Source organism: Macrobrachium rosenbergii, chromosome 9 (genome assembly GCF_040412425.1).
Source record: "Macrobrachium rosenbergii isolate ZJJX-2024 chromosome 9, ASM4041242v1, whole genome shotgun sequence".
NCBI lineage: Eukaryota > Metazoa > Arthropoda > Malacostraca > Decapoda > Palaemonidae > Macrobrachium > Macrobrachium rosenbergii.
In genome coordinates, this window is record NC_089749.1 from 24,631,160 (window position 1) to 24,652,245 (window position 21,086).

At 41.1% G+C, this 21,086-nt stretch overlaps 2 long non-coding RNA genes across 5 annotated transcripts in view; one reads left to right on the forward strand and one right to left on the reverse strand.

The window, feature by feature from the left end:
- Positions 1–21,086, forward strand: part of LOC136841616 (uncharacterized) — an 83,019-nt gene that overhangs the window by 47,133 nt on the left and 14,800 nt on the right. For 3 of the 4 annotated variants that reach the window (XR_010854039.1, XR_010854038.1, XR_010854036.1), the window contains exon 2: positions 17,391–17,523. This is a non-coding gene — a long non-coding RNA (uncharacterized lncRNA). Of the gene's footprint in view, positions 1–16,267; positions 16,517–17,390; positions 17,524–21,086 lie in introns of those variants that run through there. The other variant, XR_010854040.1, reaches the window with a different exon arrangement.
- LOC136841615 (uncharacterized) overlaps positions 9,780–21,086 on the reverse strand; it is a 43,635-nt gene continuing 32,328 nt past the window's right edge. The window contains exon 4 of the long non-coding RNA XR_010854035.1: positions 9,780–10,288. This is a non-coding gene — a long non-coding RNA (uncharacterized lncRNA). The remainder of the gene's footprint in view (positions 10,289–21,086) is intronic.

Sequence of the window (21,086 nt, forward strand, 5' to 3'; positions counted from 1 at the left end):
TATGGGACAGGCCAACTTTGGGCCCATTTGCCACATTAAGGAGCCTTCGTCTTCTGCTCTTGCATTCTCCAGTCCCAGATCCCTCTAGCATGGACAGCAGACACCATGCTGTAGGTTTGGTCCTGCTTGGATCAATACATCTTTCTGCCCATCTACAGTACTGTACATGGTCAAGACCATTTTCAGGCTCATTGCAATGTGACGATGACCCTCATATCCCCATTCTGAACCATGATTTAATGATTTCCGAGCCTAACATGGTTGTTGGTGTATTCTCCAAGACTCTTTCCCCAATTCATGTCTACTTGGTCAACCACTTAAAAAATACCACCAAGGGTGGCTCGCTCTTACCCGGGCAGACTTTTCACTGCCCAGAAGCTTATCAGAATGAAAGAAAAGACGTACTGTACTACAGAGGCTTTTGCTAATGCAGAAATCAATCTTCTAGCTCATCTACCAGACTTAAGTGAGCGAATTTCCGAGGCAGATGTCTCAGACTCCTCCAAGACGTTGGTGACCCAGTTGTTGATTGCCTCCTCTGAGGGGATCTACAATCTCTCATTTTCCTTCTTTAAGGAGTATTGAGTTACGTTCAACTCAGTAGTGTGGTTGCTCCTTTTTTTTCCCTTCGACTCTTTAGCCAAGAAGAGGATCGTTCCAAGACCTGGATCTGTTCTTTCTTCCTAAGAGCTTAATAGAAGAGAAAATGTTCTTGACAGCCGAGATCAGTGCCCCGAGCACCCAGGGTGCCTAGGAGCACCTGCCAGCTCCCAAGCTACTGGCCTTCCTGGTGCCAGCTCCCAAGCTACTGGCCTTCCTGGCGCCAGCTCAGAGCACCAGCACCTGGTGCCAGCTCCTGCTCGTCTGGTGCCAACTCCCTCTCACCCTTGGATCTGGGGAAGAGTAGAGAGCTCTCTATCCAGTTGGAGCTTTCAGGTATTACCTGAGCTAGATCAGAAGAGCAGAGGGCCTTTTATAACCTATAGTGTTAGGGCAAGTACCCTTTTTGCCCTTTGTCTAAGAATGCATTATCCTTCTTCCTAATGGTCTTTAGTTCTAATACTACTCTCAGATTCAGTAGAGCGTCTTTTTCCTACTTTTAAATGAAAGCTAAGGATGTCAGGGCAGCTTCTACCTCTTTAGCTTTCAGGCATAGGATGCCCCTTTTCATTCTACATTTAACCTACTGGAAGTGTAATTGATCTTTGCTTCTCACTACTTTTAAGGAAAGTTAAAACACTTTTAAGAGTTTTGCAGTATCTTGCGTTCATTGTGAGTAACTGGCCTGGTATCATGGGAGGAAGCATAGGACTTTCCCCTATCTTTTCACCTCATGGTAAGGTGTCAAGTTTTTGTGGTGCCAGGGCCGGGTACAATATACCTGGAGTACCCACCACTCAGTGGATGGGTTGTGGCCTTTTTTTCAGTGCAGGTGACAACATTAATTGGTTGTTTTTTTTATTTTTGGTACTGCACCCAGGGCGAGGGCACTTCTTTATGCTTTACTAGCCATCGGCCATATCCTTCGCTGCAAAGCTCCCACTCATGTAGAGGCGACCCATGGCTATACAGCCATGCCACTACAGGTTAAGTTGAGCACCAACCAGAGGCTCTCTTAACTGATAAGGGATGACAAGCATTGTTTTCAATGCTAGCAACTTTTCTCTTTCAATTCATTACTTGTCTTAATGTTTTGGAGTAGAATATGTCCACATATCCCACCTCCTTTCAGTGTGGATTCAGGTATGTACTGTAATTACTTGGTAAGTTACTTGTATAAAAATGGCATTTTTATGATAAAATAAAGTTTTATATATACTTACCAAGTAATTAAATAATCAGAGCCCACCCTCCTTCCTCCCGATAGACAAGGCACGAACAGAATGATGTTTCTGCTAAGTTGTTCCTGGCGTTCCCGTTAGTTGGCAGTACTAATCACCTACACTAATCAAAGTGGTGCGCTTGAATTTTGAATTTAAGCTGCTTCGTGAGTGGAACTCACAGATATGTAATTACTTGGTAAGTATATAAAAAACTTTATTTTATCATAAAAATGTCATGTTCTTTTACAAGGAGATACAGTTTGCTACTTTACCCTTGGATTTTTAGCCAAGAACAAGGACCCATCCAAGCCCTGGCCCCGTGCTTTCTCCATTAAGAACTTAGAGACTCTTTGGCTCTGAGGAAGAGGAGAGAGTTCTTTGTCCTGCTATGGCTTTTAGGTTTTACCTAAGCGGGACCAAGATGATCAGAGGACCATCCAGTAACCTCTGGTGCTCTGTTGACTAAGAACACATTGTTCTTCTTCGTGAAAGACTTAATTTCTGAGGCACACTCTCAGATTCAGGAGGACATTTTGCCTACTTTTAAAAGTAAGAGCTCATGACATCAGGGCAGTCTCTACCTCATTAGCTTTCAGGCGCAGTAAGTCCCTCACTTCCATTCTGCAGTCGGCCTACCGGAAGTCTGAACCGATCTTCGCTTCTCACTATTTGAAAGAATTGAAACAGTGTTTGAAAATTGCAGTACCTTGGGGCTATTATCAGTGGCTGGCATGGTATTGTGGGAGGAAGCATCGGAATCTTTTTTCTCCTACTGTCTCTTCGCCTTGAAGTAAGTTGTCAAATTTTCAGGAGCTAGAGGTTACTATGTACAGTACCTGGGGTACCCACCAGGATTAGTGGATGGGATGTGGAGTTTTCAGTGAAGGTGACAGCATTGTCTGGTTGTTCTTTTATATTGGTATTGTGCCCAGCGATTAGGCCTATCCTCTTCTGCAAGATCAGGCCTATCCTCTTCTGCAAGGCTCCCACTTGAGTAGAGGAGACCCACGACTCAACCACCACACCACTACAGGTTAAGATGAGCACCAACCAGGGGCAGTATTCACCTGCAGTAGCTCTCTTACCAGGTAAGGAAACGACAAGCATTGTTTCATAGCAAATTTTCTATTTCAAAGTCATGTGGGATTCAGCTGTGTAATTACTTGGTAAGTGACTTATATGAAAATGACATTTTCATAATGAAATTAAGTTTCATATATGTATACTTACCAAATAATCACAGAATCAAAGCCCGCCCTCCTCCCCTCTCATGGACATAAGGGCACAAACAATATGAGGTTTTCTGCCAAGTCGTTGCCAGTACTCCCGTTAGTGGGCAAGGCTTATCACCTACACTAAACAATCAAAGTGCTACCTCAATTTTTTAAATAAAAGGCTGCTGTGCGAGTTAGAAACTATAGCCATGTAATTACTTGGTAAGTATATATGAAACTTAATTTTATTATGAAAGTGTCATTTTTATATTCCCTTAGGAAAAAGACAAATGTCATGACAATTTTCTCAATACCTGTGACGTCACTACTAGCTAAATAATACCTATTGGAAGTAGATCCACATGAATGTATTTCCTTTAATACTTGAAAAGAACACCTAAATTAAGTATAACTGGGGAACTGTCAATATCACAAAAACTATTTAGTTTAATGGTAAAATTCTACAAACAAAATACTGGCCTTTAGTAAACACCTCTCCCCCTCCAGCAACGGCCTTCTTGTGGAGGGAGATCTTGGACGCCATTCAGGTCCCGCTCAATGTCTGCTTCTCATCCAGAGCCATCAAGAAGAGCTCTTCCAAACCATATAGGAAGTGAGACGGAAGTCCGTCATGCGTCTGTAAGAGCCAGTCTACTAGAGTTTTGGGAGAGGTGGCTGATAGGAGGAGTGGAGCCCTGGATTATCAATTACATTCAGCCCTATGGGAGGAAGTCTCCTCCCTCATACACAAAAGGGCTACAGAAGAGCTTCAGGACACCAGCTCAGAGGGATGTTTACAGTCATCTCGTTGTGGTACCAAAGGCATTGGGGGGTTGGAGACCAGTCCTCTATGTAAGCACACTCATCACTTTGTCTTGGAGACAAAGTTCAAGATGGAGACAAACCACTCAGTCCTTGCATCCATTCACCAAGGCAACTGGATAGTAACCGTAGGCTTACTTGCAGAAACACAACTGGCTTCTCTGATCCCCGTCGAAGGACAAGTGCATGGAGGACACACGTAAGATTCTTGTTCTGGCCCAGGAGCTGAGCCTTCTTATAATATAAATCTCTAGAAGTCCCAGTTGAGCCCTTCTCAAGAAATCCTCTATCTGGGGATGACACTGAACTCTTGGATTTTTTGGTTTTTCCATCCCCCAAGAGGATATCTAGCTGCTTTCAAACAGTCAAGTAGTTTTCTAAGCCTACTGTCTTGTTCAGCTCAACAATGAATGAGTCTACTGGGGACTCTGGCTTCCATGGAAATGTTCGTCAGAATGGGCAGATTGCACGAAGACACAGCCAGATATGAGAGTACTCCAGTTTTACCTAAAGGCCAGCTGGAACAAGAAGACACAGCTAGAGGTCTTTCCGATCACCCTGGAGATATAATCTGACCTGCAGTGATGGCTATCAGAAGAAACACTGTCAAAAGGGAAGTCCCATTATCCTCTGAACACCGGCCCAGATCTCTTTTCTGATGCCTCGGACATAGGTTGAGGAACACTGCTAAACAATCAAGAGGTCACGGGAACACGGACTCCAGAACAACACAACTTACATATTACTGTAAGAGAGCTGAAGGCATTTCAGCTTGGCCTTCAAAATTTTACGCACCTAGTCCACAACAAGACAGTCGTGGTGCAAGCGGATGATCCCAGGGCCTTAGCTTTTATCTACAACAAGGCGTTACCCATTCCCTCCTTCTTTGTCAAGCACAAGAGAATTACTGCTGTGAACTGACAAAAACGAGTTACTCTTATCAGTCTCTTTATCCAATAGAAGTTGAATGTGGTGGCAGACAAGCTGAGCCGTCAAAGCGGTTCCTTCCCACCAAGTGGACCCTGGATCCCCTGGTAAGTTTAGAACTGTGGAAGTTGTGGGGTAAGCCAATGACAGACCTGTTTGCCACCTCAAGAAACCATCGTCTTCCTCTGTTTTGCTCACCAGCCCCAGATCCTCCTACATGGGCCACGGACACCATGTTACAGGATTGGTCGAATCTGGACCATTACGCCTTCCCACCATTCAGCATGATCAGGGAAGTATTGAACAAATTTGAAATACACCACAATGCGACCTTAACCCTCATAGCCCCATTTTGGCCTCTGAGGGAGTGGTTCCCGGACCTTCCACGTCTGTTAGTGGGCTACCCAAGAATGCTTCCCCAAAAAGTATCGCTACTCAGACAACCCCACTTCATAAGACACCACCAGGAGTTGCCCACTCTCACTCTGACAGGCTCCAGTCTGTCCGTAAGCCTGTCAGAGTGAAGGGTTTTTCAAGGGAAGCTTCAGAGGCTATTGCAAAGTGCAGAAGGAAGTCTTCTAGCCTCGCCTGCCACGTCAAGTGGTCAGTCGTCCGATAGTGTCTCATCTTCTGAGACCAGTTTGACACATTGCAGATTTTCTCTGTTTTTGAGGAATAACAAGAACTTGTCTTCCTCTAGCATTAAAGGCTATCGGGCAATGCTTGGTTCCGTTTTCAAGCATAGAGACCTGGATCTCTCATCAATCTCTGACATTAGACCTGGTAAAGTCATTTGATATGATGGAACACGAAAGAGACAACACTTTGGTCTCGTGGAATCTGGATGTGGTCATGTGGTCCTAAGATGGCTGACAGGCCCATCTTTTGAGCTCCTTCGCTCTGCTTCTCTTCAGAATCTGATGCTTACAATTCTCTTCCTCTTTGCCTTAGCTACGGCTAAGCGCATCAGCGAGATGCAAACTGTTGACAAAAGAGTGGTTTTTTCTAGGGAATACCATTTGCTCCTTCACCTTAGGCTTTCTGGCCAAGAACAAGGACCCGTCCAAGCCCTGGCCTCACCCATTCACTGGGAAGAACTTAATGGAATTTCTTAGTCAAGGGGAAGAGAGAGAGTTACTGTATCCAGTCAGAGCATTGAGATACTACCTGAATAGGACAGAAAACATAGGGGCCCATCTAGTAATCTTTGGTGTTCATTAAAGAACCCATCTCATCCTCTATCAAAGAACACCTTGTTGTTCTTCCTAAGAGATTTAATTACAAAAGCACATTCCCAGATCCAGGGGGGCATTTTACCAAACTTTAAAGTGAGAGTGCACGATATCAGAACAGTGTCTACTTCCTTGGCTTTTAGACATTGACCTCCATTATCCAGCCTACCTATTGGAGGTGCAGGTCCATTTTCACTTCTCACTACTTAAAAAAGAAGTAGAAACAGTGTTTAACGATTGCAGAATCTTGGGTCCGTTCTAGGTGGCTGGCGTTGTATTAGGTGAAAAATCATAGGAAGCACTCTATGTTAAGTTTTGGGGAGCCTGGGGGTACAAGATACTTGGAGCATCCACCAGTCTTAGTGGATAGGCTGTGGTTCTGAACAAGTATTTTCAGAGTAGGTGACAGCGTTGTCTGGCCTTTTAATGTTGGTACTGCGCCCGGGTAAGGTGCCCTTACCCGGCGCAGTACCAACATTAAAAGGCCAGACAACGCTGTCACCTACTCTGAAAATATATGCTCTGTGAGCCATCAGGCACATCCACTGCTACCAAGTTACCACTTTAGAGGCGCTCCACAGCTCAGCAGCCACACCGCTACAGGTTAAGATGAGCACCAGCCAGAGGCAGTATTAACCTGCAGTAGCTCTCTTACCACGTATGGAAACAACAAGCATTGCATACAATGCTGGCAGAATTTTCCATCTCAAATTCATTATCATGCTTTAATGTTTTGGAATAGACTATGTCCATGCATCCTACGTCCATTCAGTATGTATGTAATTACTTGGTAAGTTACTTATATGAAAATGACATTTTCATAATAAAATTAAGTCTTATGTGTAGAACTCTCAATGCCGAGAACAAGAGTAACTTTGTATAAGGTCGACAATAATTAATGGTAGAATGTGAGACTTTGTAAAAATGCATAAAAAGCTTTCAAACCCTATCCTGGGTTCATCTTCAGTCCAACTAAGTAACTATAACATAAAATGTGATGAGGTAAACTTCTGAAAAGATGACTTAAAGGATGGATGGCGGTGGTGGTTAGCTCCTCCAACGGTCATGTCAGTGAAGGAAGTGGTCAACTGCCAAACTAAGTAGTTTCATCTCTTCTTTTTATATTTCTGGCTGCTATCCTACTCGATCTTCTCATGGGCTGTTCCGATGTTGCACGTAATCCCTTCTTTGGAGGGGTCTCATAGAATAAAGGTATGGACTCTTAGGTGTTGCAAAGTACGACGTTGCACGTAATCCCTTCTTTGGAGGGGTCTCATAGAATACAGATATGGACTCCCAGGTGTTGCAAAGTACCTGTAAACGGTGAGGAGAGGCAGAGGCAGCATCAGGCGAAGGAAAAACAGAGTTTGCCCTAACACTAAAATCTTTAATGAACGTCTTAAATATGTAATAATCAACCATAGACCCTCATTAACAAACAACTTGTTACCTTTTAAAGATTCTCCCATGTTTATAGGGGTGCCTTCTATTAATCGTCCTGTTTACAGTGTTATATACCTTTGAAAATGATACTTGCACCATTCCAGTCAGGTCTATGATTATTGTTGAATGCATGAGTTATTATTGCGCTGAATGTAGGGAAAATGCAAGCATGTAGTTAGTCCCGTGCACTTTCCCCAAAATATTTCCCCTGCAATTTTTACAAGGTAATTCATAAACTCCTCGAACTATGGGATTTTTATCATTATTGTTATTTCTTAATAAGTTGTCTTATCATATTAACGTATTTAAATACGATTTTAGTTTGGGACAATAAAACAACCTCCTCGCTCAAGAAAACGACTTCTCAATAAAGTGGGTAGGATATCTGAGGCTCCTGAAAGTTGACATAATGTGTCGAAATTCCCCATCTACATATTCTGGGTCACATATCTTAAAGGCACCTACGGCAAAATTCATGACTACAGTGCTTTTGATTTTCAGTGAAATGAAAATTTAAACGTCTAACTGGTACAATCTCTCAAGGCCAAAACATCTAAAAAGGGCAACTTTAAATCCATTTCTATATCTATCGTAAACTTAATTGATGGTAGGGTACTATTAGCTATTTTCACTAATTTGGTTAAATTTTCCCCAGTTCCTCTGATAACTGTGAAAACATCATCATCTATATACCTCACCCATATAACTGGCTTGGTTACTTCATCACATCTACTTAGAATTTCCCTTTCTACAAATTCCATATACTATAGATATTAGCTAAGACCAAGGCAGTAATCATCTACTGCAGCTCTCTTACCAGGTAAGGTTACAACAAGCATTTTGTCAATGCAAATTCATCCTCTTATCCGATTGTTTTTGGAACAGAATACAGTATGTCCATTTATCCTATCCGATTGTTTTTGGAACAGAGTACAGTATGTCCATTTATCCTATCCGATTGTTTTTGGAACAGAGTACAGTAAGTCCATTTATCCCACCACCTATCAATTTGGGTTTCAGCTATTTAATACTTGGTAAGTTACATATATGAAAATGGTATTTTCATAATAAAATTAAGTTTCATATATACTTACCAAGTAATTACAAGATCAGAGCCTTCCCTCCTCCCCTCTGATGGACATAAACACTAAAAGTAGTGATGATCACTCTTACAGTGTACCTATTGTTCCCTGATAGAGGGCGGGGTAGTTACCTACACTATGAACAAACGAATCACTACCTAGAACTTCAAATTTTTAACTGCTGCGCGAGTGGAAAGAATAGCTATGTAGTTACTTGGTAAGTATATATGAAACAATTTTATTATGAAAATACCATTTCTTACTTATTTAATATTTAAAATAAAATCCAAAAACAAACCCATTTTGTCAACATAAAACTGAGTGCAGTTTACAATCTGTCTACTTCCTATCGAAACCAGTGACAGCAGTAGACTGACCAGCCAAAAGCGTTTGTACGTATCAGTCCTCTGGAGGGGGTTAGGGGAAATAGATGGATAGAAAACGGTATTTATAAAAAACCAAGTGTTCTAGTTTTTCTTTTGCAATCAGACAAACTCCCACTGATGCAGAAATCAAAGCTATATAATGGAGTGGTTAAGTTCACTTCAAAAACTGTATTTACATGAAGTTATAGCCAAATAAGTTTGTTTGCTGACTTTAACTTGGCTTACACCAGCAACGGCTCTTGCCTAAACACTGCACATAGTTTTGTAGTTCAAAAAGGTACAAAAAACTTGGCATCTGTCTTTCAAGTACCTAACCTACCAAATGTTACAGTCTGCTTTTTCTTAGCTTACTTTCACATTGGATATGCATTCTTAAACATTTCATATTTCTTTCTGACCCACAACTCACTTGATCAGACGATACAAAACCCACAAGGGATGGCAGTATTATTTCTATTCCTTGCAAGTGCCTTGGAGTCATTCATAGGGTTTAGCTTTATCCCATAGATTTTTAATATATTTTCCATTAAAGGTAGCTTAAAATGGTCACTGGAATTTACTAGATAGTAATATTAATTGAAGTGGACAAGAAGTCTACCCAGCATAATTGACTAAATCTACAACCAAGAATGCCTCAACACATTTGTTGGATACCAGTAATCGTTCTAATTACATATAAAGCTTTTATAGATATAATACTGTATTTAATACATTGATAAGAACTAAGTCAATCTTTGCTAAACATGTGTGTTCTACTCTGGATAACAGTTTACCTATCAGTATGAAAACTTTACTGGACCTTAAAACAGTTTCACTGCAAAGAACAAGGCATCCAATGAAGTAACAATACTCAAGTACTGTATAGTATTTATTTGCTTCCACCAATGCCAAATTACAATGATAACATCTACTTACAAATAAATGCACTAAAGGTACACTTTCATTCAAATTTATGGAATCCGGGAGAAATCAGTGAGTCTACGATGACTATGTTACCAGTAAAAACTCCAAAAACCTTGCTGCTATACAAAAGCAAAGGCTTTTTCTTGGTGGCTACCTACTTAGTTTATCCAAATGGAGCATGCAATGCATTCTTCAAAGCTCCATGATGTTCTCTCGCAAGGATTCTAGAGTTCACCTGTGGTTGAAGTTAAAAGGGAGTTGCTCAATACACTAAGTTTCCCTGAAAGATTTTTACAAATGCTTGTTGCAGCTTCCAAGAAAGGGGACCTGATGTCTCATCGATGCATCAGGAATGGTCCATCAACTCTTCCAGAGTAAAAGCCTTTGCTACAAAGCTTGATATCCAGCAATCCTGCCCAAAAGGAACAGACTTACTCGCTAACCAGTAGAAAGGTCCTGCAAAATAGAATTTATTAGTCTAAGCTCTCAAGCCATTTTTACGATTAAATTTTAATTTGTTCATACGTGAAACAAACCTAGGTCTTAACGTTAGGATAAATCTCTAGCTCCAGCTAGAAACCGGTAAAAAACATATAAAATTGTAGAATAAGGTATTGGTGGCAACGGGGTTTGGCTACTCAGGCGAGATAGGAGGAAACAATCGACCTACCTTCACCCAAGAATGCCGTGACATCTGGGTCTCTTCCTTACTGCCTTACTAGAAGGACGTGTTAGTCCCCATCCTTCCAGAAGCTGGTGTTTACCAGCCCATTTTTCTTCTTTGGTCTGCCTTTTGTGTTTTGAAACAGTGCTATTCTGTGTGATTGTGCATTAGTGCTTTTATTGTGTGTTTTTGTGTTGCATTTGAACATGCAGACCCAATAACTCATCTCACCCTCCTGTGCCTAAGACTCAAAGGAAATGTCCTGGTGTTGGTGGCTTCCCTTGTTCACATGTTTTTGGTTTCAATTAAGATTGACCCCCTTTCTACTTGCAGCAGATGCAGAGTTAATGTACGTAACATTACTAATCCATGTTCTGAATGTCTTTCTTGGCTTCCTGAGCAGTGGAGGATTTTTGCCAAGAAGCATCAGAGGAGGAAGGAGGCGCCATCTTGGAAGGGGTTTTCTCCTCCTTTGATGGCCGCTTCTCAGTCTCCTTCTGGTTCCTCTTGTATGCCCAATCTTCCTGGGAAGATTTTACCCCCTTCCAATTCTTCCATAGCTTCGACTTTGGAAGTTTCAGGAGAGGGGTCAGGAGATATTATCTCTCTGACTGCCCCCACTCTCTCGCGGGGGAGGTCCCCCCTGCCCCTGTGAGGGAGGAGGTAGAGCCATCTTGTTCTATTTTAGGATCAGAGGCCCAGAAGTTACCTGGCACCTGGGCTTCTCTAGGCCTTCGGTGGCCTGTTGTCCCATTTCTTGTCCTTTTATGTTCCCATCTCATCTGCCTCAACAGTTGCCAGCCCTGCTGCTCTCCCCTTAACTGTACCAGGATCTTTGGTTCCTGTGTTACCACATCAGCCTTTGGTATACCCTGTCCATGAGCCAGCGGCGAGCACCGTTCATGTTCCCATCTTGTCCGTCTTGACTGTTCCCGGTTCAGCAGCTCTCCTTACACCTCTGTGTAGATCTACGGTTCCGGATCTGTAGGCACCGTATTCCTCTCAGAGCTTTGAACCCCCTTATGTGGTGGTGGCTTCTACTCCCGCTCCCTCGGCAGCATGTTCCTACAAAGCTGAACCCCCTTATGTGGTGGTGGTTTCTACTCAAGCTCCCTCGGCAGCATGTTCCTACAAAGCTGAACCCCCTTATGTGGTGGTGGCTTCTACTCCCGCTCCCTCGGCAGCATGTTCCTCTCAGAGCTTTGTACCCCCTTCCGCAGTGTGGCTTCTACTCCCTTCCTGTTGGCAGTGTATTCCTCTCAGAGCTTTGGACCCCTTCCGCAGTGGTGGCTTCTATTCTGCTCCGTCAGCAGCGCATCCCTCTCAGAGCTTTGGACCCCTATCGAGGCGGCAACTTCGAGTCCCACTCCATCTTCTGATGCCCTCATGAAAGCAGTGGTTGACAGTCGTTTTTCATGAGAGGTTTTGGCAGTGTTGTGAAGAAGCAGTGTCACAGGCTTCCATCTCCATCTTCATCGTCTTCATCTTCCCCTGTCTGGTTCCCCCACCAGTTAGATGTTGGAGGATTAGAGATTTCATTGCTGCTCCTTACTTAAGAAGACCTAGAACCATCTCTATTTCTTCCTCATCGTCTTCGTTCGACCACAGCCATGGTTCTGCTCCAGCTCGCTGATGAGGGTGTGTCATGTTCAGCCGCTTCTCGTCCTTCAGTTGTTCACTCCAAGCAGAGATCGGCAATCGGAAAGTCTACAGCAGTGTTGTCTTCTCCTGATCCCCCTGTTTGTGTTCGTAGGAAGGATAACAAGGCTCCTGTTAAGAAATCCTGTGTAGTGAAGGCTTCGGTAGTTCAGCTGTTTCCTTCTGGGGTTCTGCAGTTGTATGACGGACGAGAGATTCTGCACAGCCGCGGACGTGTTTCCAGCCTAGGCTGATGTCGCCTTGCCACTCACACGTCTGTGACAGTCTCCGTCATTCCAGACCACCTCCCTGTCTATGCTTTCCCAGGAGGTCCTCTGATCATCATTCCAGCTCCCATGACCATGTCCTGTCGCATGTTTGCATCCGTGAAGACATGCACATCCGTGTGGTTAGTTCAATTCATTCGGCCATTCAGCCTTGCTCCTCAGCTTCTCGTCATCTCTCACATTCTCACTCTCCTAGGAGAAAGCAGGTTTGTCATTTTGAGTTTGCCCAACCGTGGACGTGACAGCATGGACGTACGGCCGTATATCAACACATGGCTGTCACACAGAAGCGGAAATTCTCCCAATCGTTCTTGCGAACTAGATGACCCTCGGGCAACATTACCATCGTCTACTTCTGGCCTCCAAGCCCCCAAGAGAGTTTTAGGACTGGAAAGGGCTTACACCCCAGTTATTAACAGAAATCTCCCACAGCCTTCTGACATAATAGACAGAGTAGATCCTCACATCCAGGATGTGGAAGATATAGAAAATCAAGAATTTATTACTAAATAAGCTGATGTTATTGAACTCATTCGTGGGTACAATAATCTTTCTCAAGAAGCAGTAATGACCTCTTCAGAATTTCCTACAGGTACTGAAGCTTTACCCAGTTCTAAGAAGGATTTGAAGTCTTCTATAGAATTGCTGTGTTCAAATTATGCATATTCTGTTCTAGGCCATGTGAATTCTCTCGTCTCTGGACAGGATAATTCTCTTCGGTCTAGTAGATCGTTTAAACTCCTACTCCCTCCGCTTCCTCGTAATCGAGTTCTATTCTACACCTAATGTGGCCTTGCACAATAGGCAGATTAACCCAGATCTAGTTCGTTTGGGCCTAGGGTTAACCCTAGATCAAGTTCAGTCAGAAGGTCCTTCCCTAACTCATCAAGAGGCATCTGCCTTGGAGTTGACTGCATCTTCTGCCTTTCAGACGGTGTCTTGGTTGGACTTATGGTCTATACTGCTTTAGGTGATTCGGAAGACAGTGCCCCTTTTGTTAGACTTTTACAGCCAGGTGGGAAAGCTATTTCTTACCTGACACATTTAACAGCTAATATTTAGGTTAACCTTTTGCTGAAGAGAAGAGATGCAGCCCTCTCGAAGGTGTCAGTATATATCAGCACGGATTTGTTGCTAGCCTTGAGAAATGGGGATGTTGTGAATTCCCCTTCTCTTCCCTACAGAACAGCTAGACTTAACAATTGATAGATGTCATGCAGACAATAACGACTGTCTAGTTCATCAAGTGGTTTCAAAGCCAAATGGCACTTCTCCACCTAGTACAACGATATCTAGAACTAAATCCTCTCCGAAGAAAACCACTAACGACGCCTCTACTAGTAGACCAGCTCCTAAGAAGACTCTGCAGTAATGGCCCATTCAATCCTGCTCTTCTAAACTAGGAAGAGGAGCTAGAGGCAGGGCCACAGGAGGTAAGTGATAGAGTAGGCACCCCTCCCCACTTGTTGCCATCTGGGGGGGGATGCCTGGCGAGCCATTGGGCTATGTGGTAGAGCTTCGGAGTAGAGTCTTGGGTAGTGGATGTTCTATGGGTGGGATATCAACTACCCTTCGATTTCTCTCCTCTTTCCGAGCAACCTCTCCCTCATCTGTTATATGCCCAGGGCTCTCCGAAATTTCTGGCTCTTCAAGAAGAAGTGAGGAAAATGATGGAGAAAGGAGCGATGGAAGTGGTCGAGCTCCTTCTACAGGATTCTACAGTCATGTTTTTCTTGTTCCCAAGGCAACGGACAATTGGAGACCAGTAATAGACCTCTCAACCCTGAACGTGTCCATTAGGAAGACCTGATTCAAGATGGAAACCCCTCATACAGTCCTGGCAGCCGATGAAAACATGACTATAGGAATACCTCTTCATTTGCTTCTTCCAGAAATGCTTCTGTTCTTGAACGCCTCGTACTAGGGTTGGGGAGCTCAATTAGAAGATGTGGCATTGGGAGTCTGGAGTCTTCAGGACAAGCAGCTGCATGTCAATGTTCTGGAGTCTTCAACACAAGCAGCTGCATGTCAATGTTCTGGAGTCTTCAACACATGCAGCTGCATGTCAATGTTCTGGAGCTGAAAGCAGCTTCCTGGCACTTCAGGAGTTTCAAGAAACAGTATCAGGGCACTCTGTATTTCTGATGTCAAACAGCACTACAGTGGTCACTTATGTAAACAAACAGGGGGCTAGTCTCTCACCAATGGGCAATGGGCAATAGACCAATCAGTAGACCTCTCAGCCAGGTATATCCTGGTCAAGAGGAATGTGGTGGTTGGCAAACTGAGTCGTCAGGGTCAGGTCCTAGGGACAGAGTGGTCCTTACATCGGGAAATAGCAGACAGGCTCCTCCATCATTGGGGAAACCAATGACAGACCTGTTGCCACCCCCAATGGATTCCCCAAGCCGGAAGAAACTGGGACATCACAGCGTTCTTGGGTGAAGGTAGGTCGGTTGTTTCCTCCTATCTCACCCGAGTAGCCAAACCAACAGTGCCCACAGATTTTTTTTTTTTTTTTTTTTTTGGGGGGGGGGCACTTTTCCATGTCACCAAGTCTCTCTCCCCCCAAAACTGATGAAGACCCAGCCCCACCTAGGAAAGTTGTACCACCAAACTACAGATTTAAATACTGCTTATTTCCAGATATTATTACAAATGAAGCAACATTAATTTTGCAATACCAAAATTATTAGTGAATGATTCAAAAATCAAAAAGGTATATGAATTAGATCTTTCTTTTGAAGTTTTATAAATCCTGTAGTGCCTGTGATTTATCTTAGATTATCGTGAAAGACAAACTATTTAAAGTCAAGTCGCCTCTTGACCTCTCTAGACAATATATTGGTAACAGAAGGAATAATTTCCTGATGATAAAGGAGGGAAGAAAGTGATCCCTCCTGAGATAAAGTAATAGCAACTGATTCCTGATATAAGCAAAGGTAGGTAAGGAGCAAAGAGACTGATCCATGTTGAGATAATGGCAGTGAAAATTGACCAAGCAAAACCAGGTAAAGAGGAAATAGACTGATCCTACTTAGATAAAGGTAGTAGATATTTGCACGCAAAAGCATGCAAGGACAAGAGACTAATCCTACTGTAATAAAGGTAATAAAATTGGTAATGCATTGGCAAGTAAAAAGAGATAGTATGCCCATTTTTGCGAAAGACAACACACCAGCACACCACAGGACAGAAATGAAATGTATAACTATTTATCATTACTATCATCATCATGACATTTGCCACTCACTATATGTTTAATACTACCATTAACAGTCATCACAACCATCACCTTCCCAAGCTTGTTACACCTTAGGCTCATTATCATGAATACTTTTCAACATTTACCTGTACCCATTATTTTCAAGAATAATTTTCAAGGTATTCTCACAATCATTATCATCATCTGTTAAACCATACTGTATACTGTAGTGACATCACAGCCATTTTATGTTCACTTGTACTTATCACTATCCGAATCATTGTCATCTGTTTCCAACTCAGTTATTCTGATCATCATACTCTACCTCACCCCTCAGCAACGTTCAGTATCATCACCATTTATCCAGGTCATCCGTTAACATCATCACCACCGTCAACATAACAAGGCCATACATAACCCTCTTCAGCTCAATCATTTCTCATCCCCATTTTCAGAGCAATTCTTCAATAGGTGAGTCCACGAATAGTGAGACCGCACGTAGGGGGGGTTTACTGTACTCATCACTATAATTGTCCCTATTCTCAGACCAGTCCAACATATTATTACTACCATAATAAACATCAGTCTTGCTAATCACTTTCCATCATCACCATTCTTAATCTAATCATAATTATCACAACTATCTTCATCATTCTCATCACAATTATCAGATAGATTATATCTATCACTATCCTAATCTCTCTCTCTAACACACGCATAATTTTTTCACCTTGACTTAGAGAGGGGGGATGTGTCGAAGTCTCCCCCCCCCACCCCGGATGTTACTGAGCCAAACCCCGCTGCCACCAATACCCAGTTCTACAATTTTATATCTATTTTACTGGTTTCCAGCTGGCGCTAGGAGATTTATCCTAACATTAAGACTGTAGGTGTGTTAGCTATGAAATATACAAATTAATAAATAATTTGTCATATTTGTAGATTAAGAATTAAGCCATATTTTTAATCCTCATAGCCCTTACAATCTTCTATACAATCTAATGCTTAGGGTAAACATTGCTCGAAGGAAGATGGACTCGACTTTCATAATCAAGCAACTAAAAATTCAGCAATTAAAACTTCTATGAATACCAATTTAGATTTTTGCCCTTTTTCATTTTAACTCATGATCACTACATAATGGGAAAACAAAATTTTAATTTAATTCTTGCACAGGAGGAATTTAAAAAGCAGAGCCCTGATTAGTATGCTAGGTCTGAAGATATAGCAATGTAACCCTGGTTCACGACTGAATAATTTATAGACAACCTCCTTCAGTAAGTCTAATGTTCTGCTTAAAGCTCAAGGACTACATACTAGAGTACAGGCCTATCTAGCCAGAAGTCACTGAACCATGAGAGTTAAGTTTAAGTCACCCACATGTAAAATATTACATAAAAACTTTATAGTTTTCCATCTAATTTCTGTCCAGTGATCTCCAGTATTTTACTTCTACGGCTGTCAATAAAATCAGACCATCTTTATAGAAGAAATAATAGCCTTTTGGCATACTCTGTTATAACTTTATCATGACCCTGGTCTTTTGCATTTCTGCAATGCAAAATCAAATGTTGAAGAAGAAATTAAGAAACTACAACATTAGCTAAAAATTCTCACACAAATATTTGAGTCAACATTCATAACTACTGTATTATATGACTGAAAATGCAAAAATGCCAGATTCCTTTTAGTTTATTTTTCATGAAAACAATTTTAGTTTGGAATTACTTAATTAAAATTTTAATATATCAGGTATTCCTACAGGTTGATTGTATTTTATTGACACAAGATCTACCTCAGGGATTATATGACCAGTACATGGGACAAGACTACTGACCATCCTCTGGTAAGGACCACTACAGAATAACTATTTAGATAGTTACCAGCACAAAACAAGGTATTTATTCTACAGTGTGTTTCATGCAGTTTAGAGCTGCTAAATTACTTGATCAGTTTATTTCTAGTAAATTCTGGCCTTGCTGGATTCTTGATCCTTAATTCATATGTCCAATGAGAGCCAAACTGAGCAAGATTCCAGACCTGTTCAGCTTGAACAAACCTTAGTCCATTACATGTCACCAATGGGTATTAACAACACAGTACAGTGAAAAATTTGACAGCTGTATAAATATTCATATTCATCTGCATTTGTTAATCCACAACTTGAGGGTATCTTGGCAGTATATAAATTATCAAATGTTTTGTTAATTTGCAACTTGAGGGTATCTTTGGCACCAATACAAAGTGCCTCAACACTAACACAAGAATTGAAAAAACTTCACAGAAAATAAAATATAGCACCCTTGCCTATCAACAGCTTTTAAAAGCCACTTTCCCTATCAACCATCATCAACTGTACTACTTATCACCATTTCACAAAGTTTGAAGGCAAAACCAGTATATCAGAAGAATGAATAGGCCTTCATTCTCCCATTCAACAGATGACAACAAACAACAGAAAAACTAGCCAGATTTCGTTTCAGATATTCCAATGCTCATATTTCCCCTAAAAGACAAACATTCCCCAGTTGCAAAGACTGAAATAAACTCATCACTAGTTTTCATTTGCAAACTTACACTCCCGGACCAGCTGATGTAAGCAATGCATCAACTGCAATAGGGTTTATTCACAATATTGAAATGAATTATGAATTATGATTTTTGTGGTCTAGAAATACGGAAAATAACTTTTAGTACAGAAGCAGATTAATTCACCTTAACCAGATATTTAAGCTTAACAGGCAATGAGCTTTTATTGCAAGATTGTCATTGTAATTAAGTGAACTACTTAAGAAACATTAACCATACTGCAACAAGCTTTCTTCTAGTCACATCTGGCTCATATGACAAACCGTTATAAACATTTCTATACAGGCAGTCCCTGGTTATTGGAGGCCTTGGATATCGGCGATCTGATTTTATGGCGCTTGTCTAGCAACGAAGATAACTGGATTTTCAGCATCGATCTCCAGTTATCGGTGCTGATCCCCTCTTAATAGCGTCGCCAATAAGCAGGGATTTCGGCACAATTATCGCGACTTTCGGTAATCGACACGCCGTCAGGAACGGAACCCCCACCGATAACTGGGGACTGCCTGTATAATTTCCTATTAAAAGAAGTCCTAACATTTTCAAGTTAATATTTTCCACTGTACACTACTGCAAAAGTTAGCTTCTCATTCAAAGCTTAAAACAGCTATGAATACTTTCTACCAGCATTAAGTTAATACTGCCAGGCTATTAACCCCACACTTTTTTCAGCCATTTATGTGCCTCCAGAAAGTTCCAAAAGCCAAGAATTCTTTTGGTTCCAATCTATTATCTATTATGATGCACTAGTACAAAGTGACTAAAACTAAACCATTGTTCAATCATGGGGTTATGGCACTTAGGTTACTAAAATCTGTTGATCAGCAGTCACTTCAACTATAGAATATTTGTAAAAGGCCGACACATGCGAAGATTCACTAACCAGGCAGAGTGCATCATGATTCCATTTCCTTGTGATCAATTATAGGTTCTACAGTGCAAGATTCAGGAAGAAATTTATCACTCATTAACTCTCAAAATTATTGAATGAATACCCTAAGAATGGAAATTAAATTATTCTGTGGAATATATGTTGCTGAACTTTCAATACAAAACCTTTGTGCTCCTTGTTACTCTTATGAGTTTATAGATTTTTTCTAATTTTTCTAATCAATATGTTAGCGGAAACTGTACCAAATGCAATGGTCATCCATTTTCTAAATAAAAAATTTTTTTTAACATAAATTGCTGGCTCTAAATAGAATTTTTAAGTCTCAAAAACTACTTCTCTTGAAAGTCACTATTTCAAAAATCAGGATGGGAAAGTTCCATTGAAGTAAAAAAAATTATCCTACCCCTTCCTGCAAATCCAATTACCTTTGGTAATGAACAATTAAGCAGTTGCTATTATCTGAGTAATGATAACTCTAAGCAGCTGTTATTGTCTGAGTAATGACAGCTCTCTACAACTAATTCCTAGGTTGTCCCCCACTCAGACCAGATATACCAGTACAGTAATTGATATCCTCCAGCATTTACTTAATGTTGAAATTATTTGGTATTCTACCCAAAACCAAGACTGCATTTTACTGTTTTCTGCTTAAACTTAATTCCTGAACTTTTGAATATTTTCCTAAGAGTTCGGAGACAGTTTTTAATAAAGTTAGAGATGCCATCAGTTCCTTGCACAAACAATTCTTGATTTTATTTTTACCAGTTTCCAGCTTGCACCAGAAGATTGATCCTAATGTTATGACTGCAGGTTTGTTAGCTATGAAAAATACAAATTAATTTGAATTTGTCATGTTTGTTGGCTTAGATCAAGCTTCATATGCCTGCATCAGGTCTTGCCTAAACATTACCCCAAGTATGTCATCATTGAAGGTTTTGTAAGTAGCCTTGTGTGTACATCTGGCAGCAAAACCAACAGATGTTACAGCTGATTACGTTTTTTATAATCTTTGAGCAATTTCTGCCATTTGACATTACTTAATAATTTACCCATCACAAAGGATATGCATTTTTTTTACCTTTAGTATTTTTCACTGATACAAAACTCTTGATCATTTAACATATACAACTTAGGTAATGTCACTGGCATTTTTATTCCCTATGAGGGTTGCCTAATCATTATGAGGGTTTGGTTTTAGCCCTTTAAATTTGTAATGTATCTTACATGACATGAAGCTTAACTGGGCTTTAGAACTTAAGGTATACTTGAACTTGAAAGTATTTTGAATGGGAATGTAACTGACTCATCCAACTTACTTTTTCATACAGCTAGATAGAGATTGAAACACAACTGTGTTAAACGACATGTTTATGTACTAAAACTTCATGATTTATTTTACTCATGGATAAGCTTTTCATTATCTGTATGATAAACTTCACCGATTATTTGTTTTACAGTGGAGGATTAATAGTTAGTAAAAGTCAGCACACATGATGACTCGTGTAGGTAAAATCGACAATGAGAAGGATAAAACAACCATACGGTTCTCACAACACAAGTGTTCATTAAGAGAAAAGAACCCAAGATAAGAAGTGCAAAGTAACTGAAGAGAGATTCTTTCTTGATAGAAGACTGGGTCTAGCTACAAATTCTGGGGCAAACAAGAGACCTGCTGAAGACCAGTAGCTTAAAGTTGGAAGTTTGCCTGGAAGAGCAAAGAGCTTAACATACTTGAAGAAGGTCAAGGCAATCAGGAACCTTTCATCAGTGAAAGTTTCCCAGGAACTTTTAGTAGTCCTGAAACACAAATAAAAGCTTCACAGGTAAATGGTAGTGGTGTAGGGGTTGTAGGGCAAACTGTTGATGGGCAAAATGTCAAAAGACAGTGTCTCACCAAATAAAATGTTGATGGTCAAAATGTTTATAAACTTAAAGAAAACTGGACAAAATGTCGAAAGGAATGCATCAATGCAAAACGG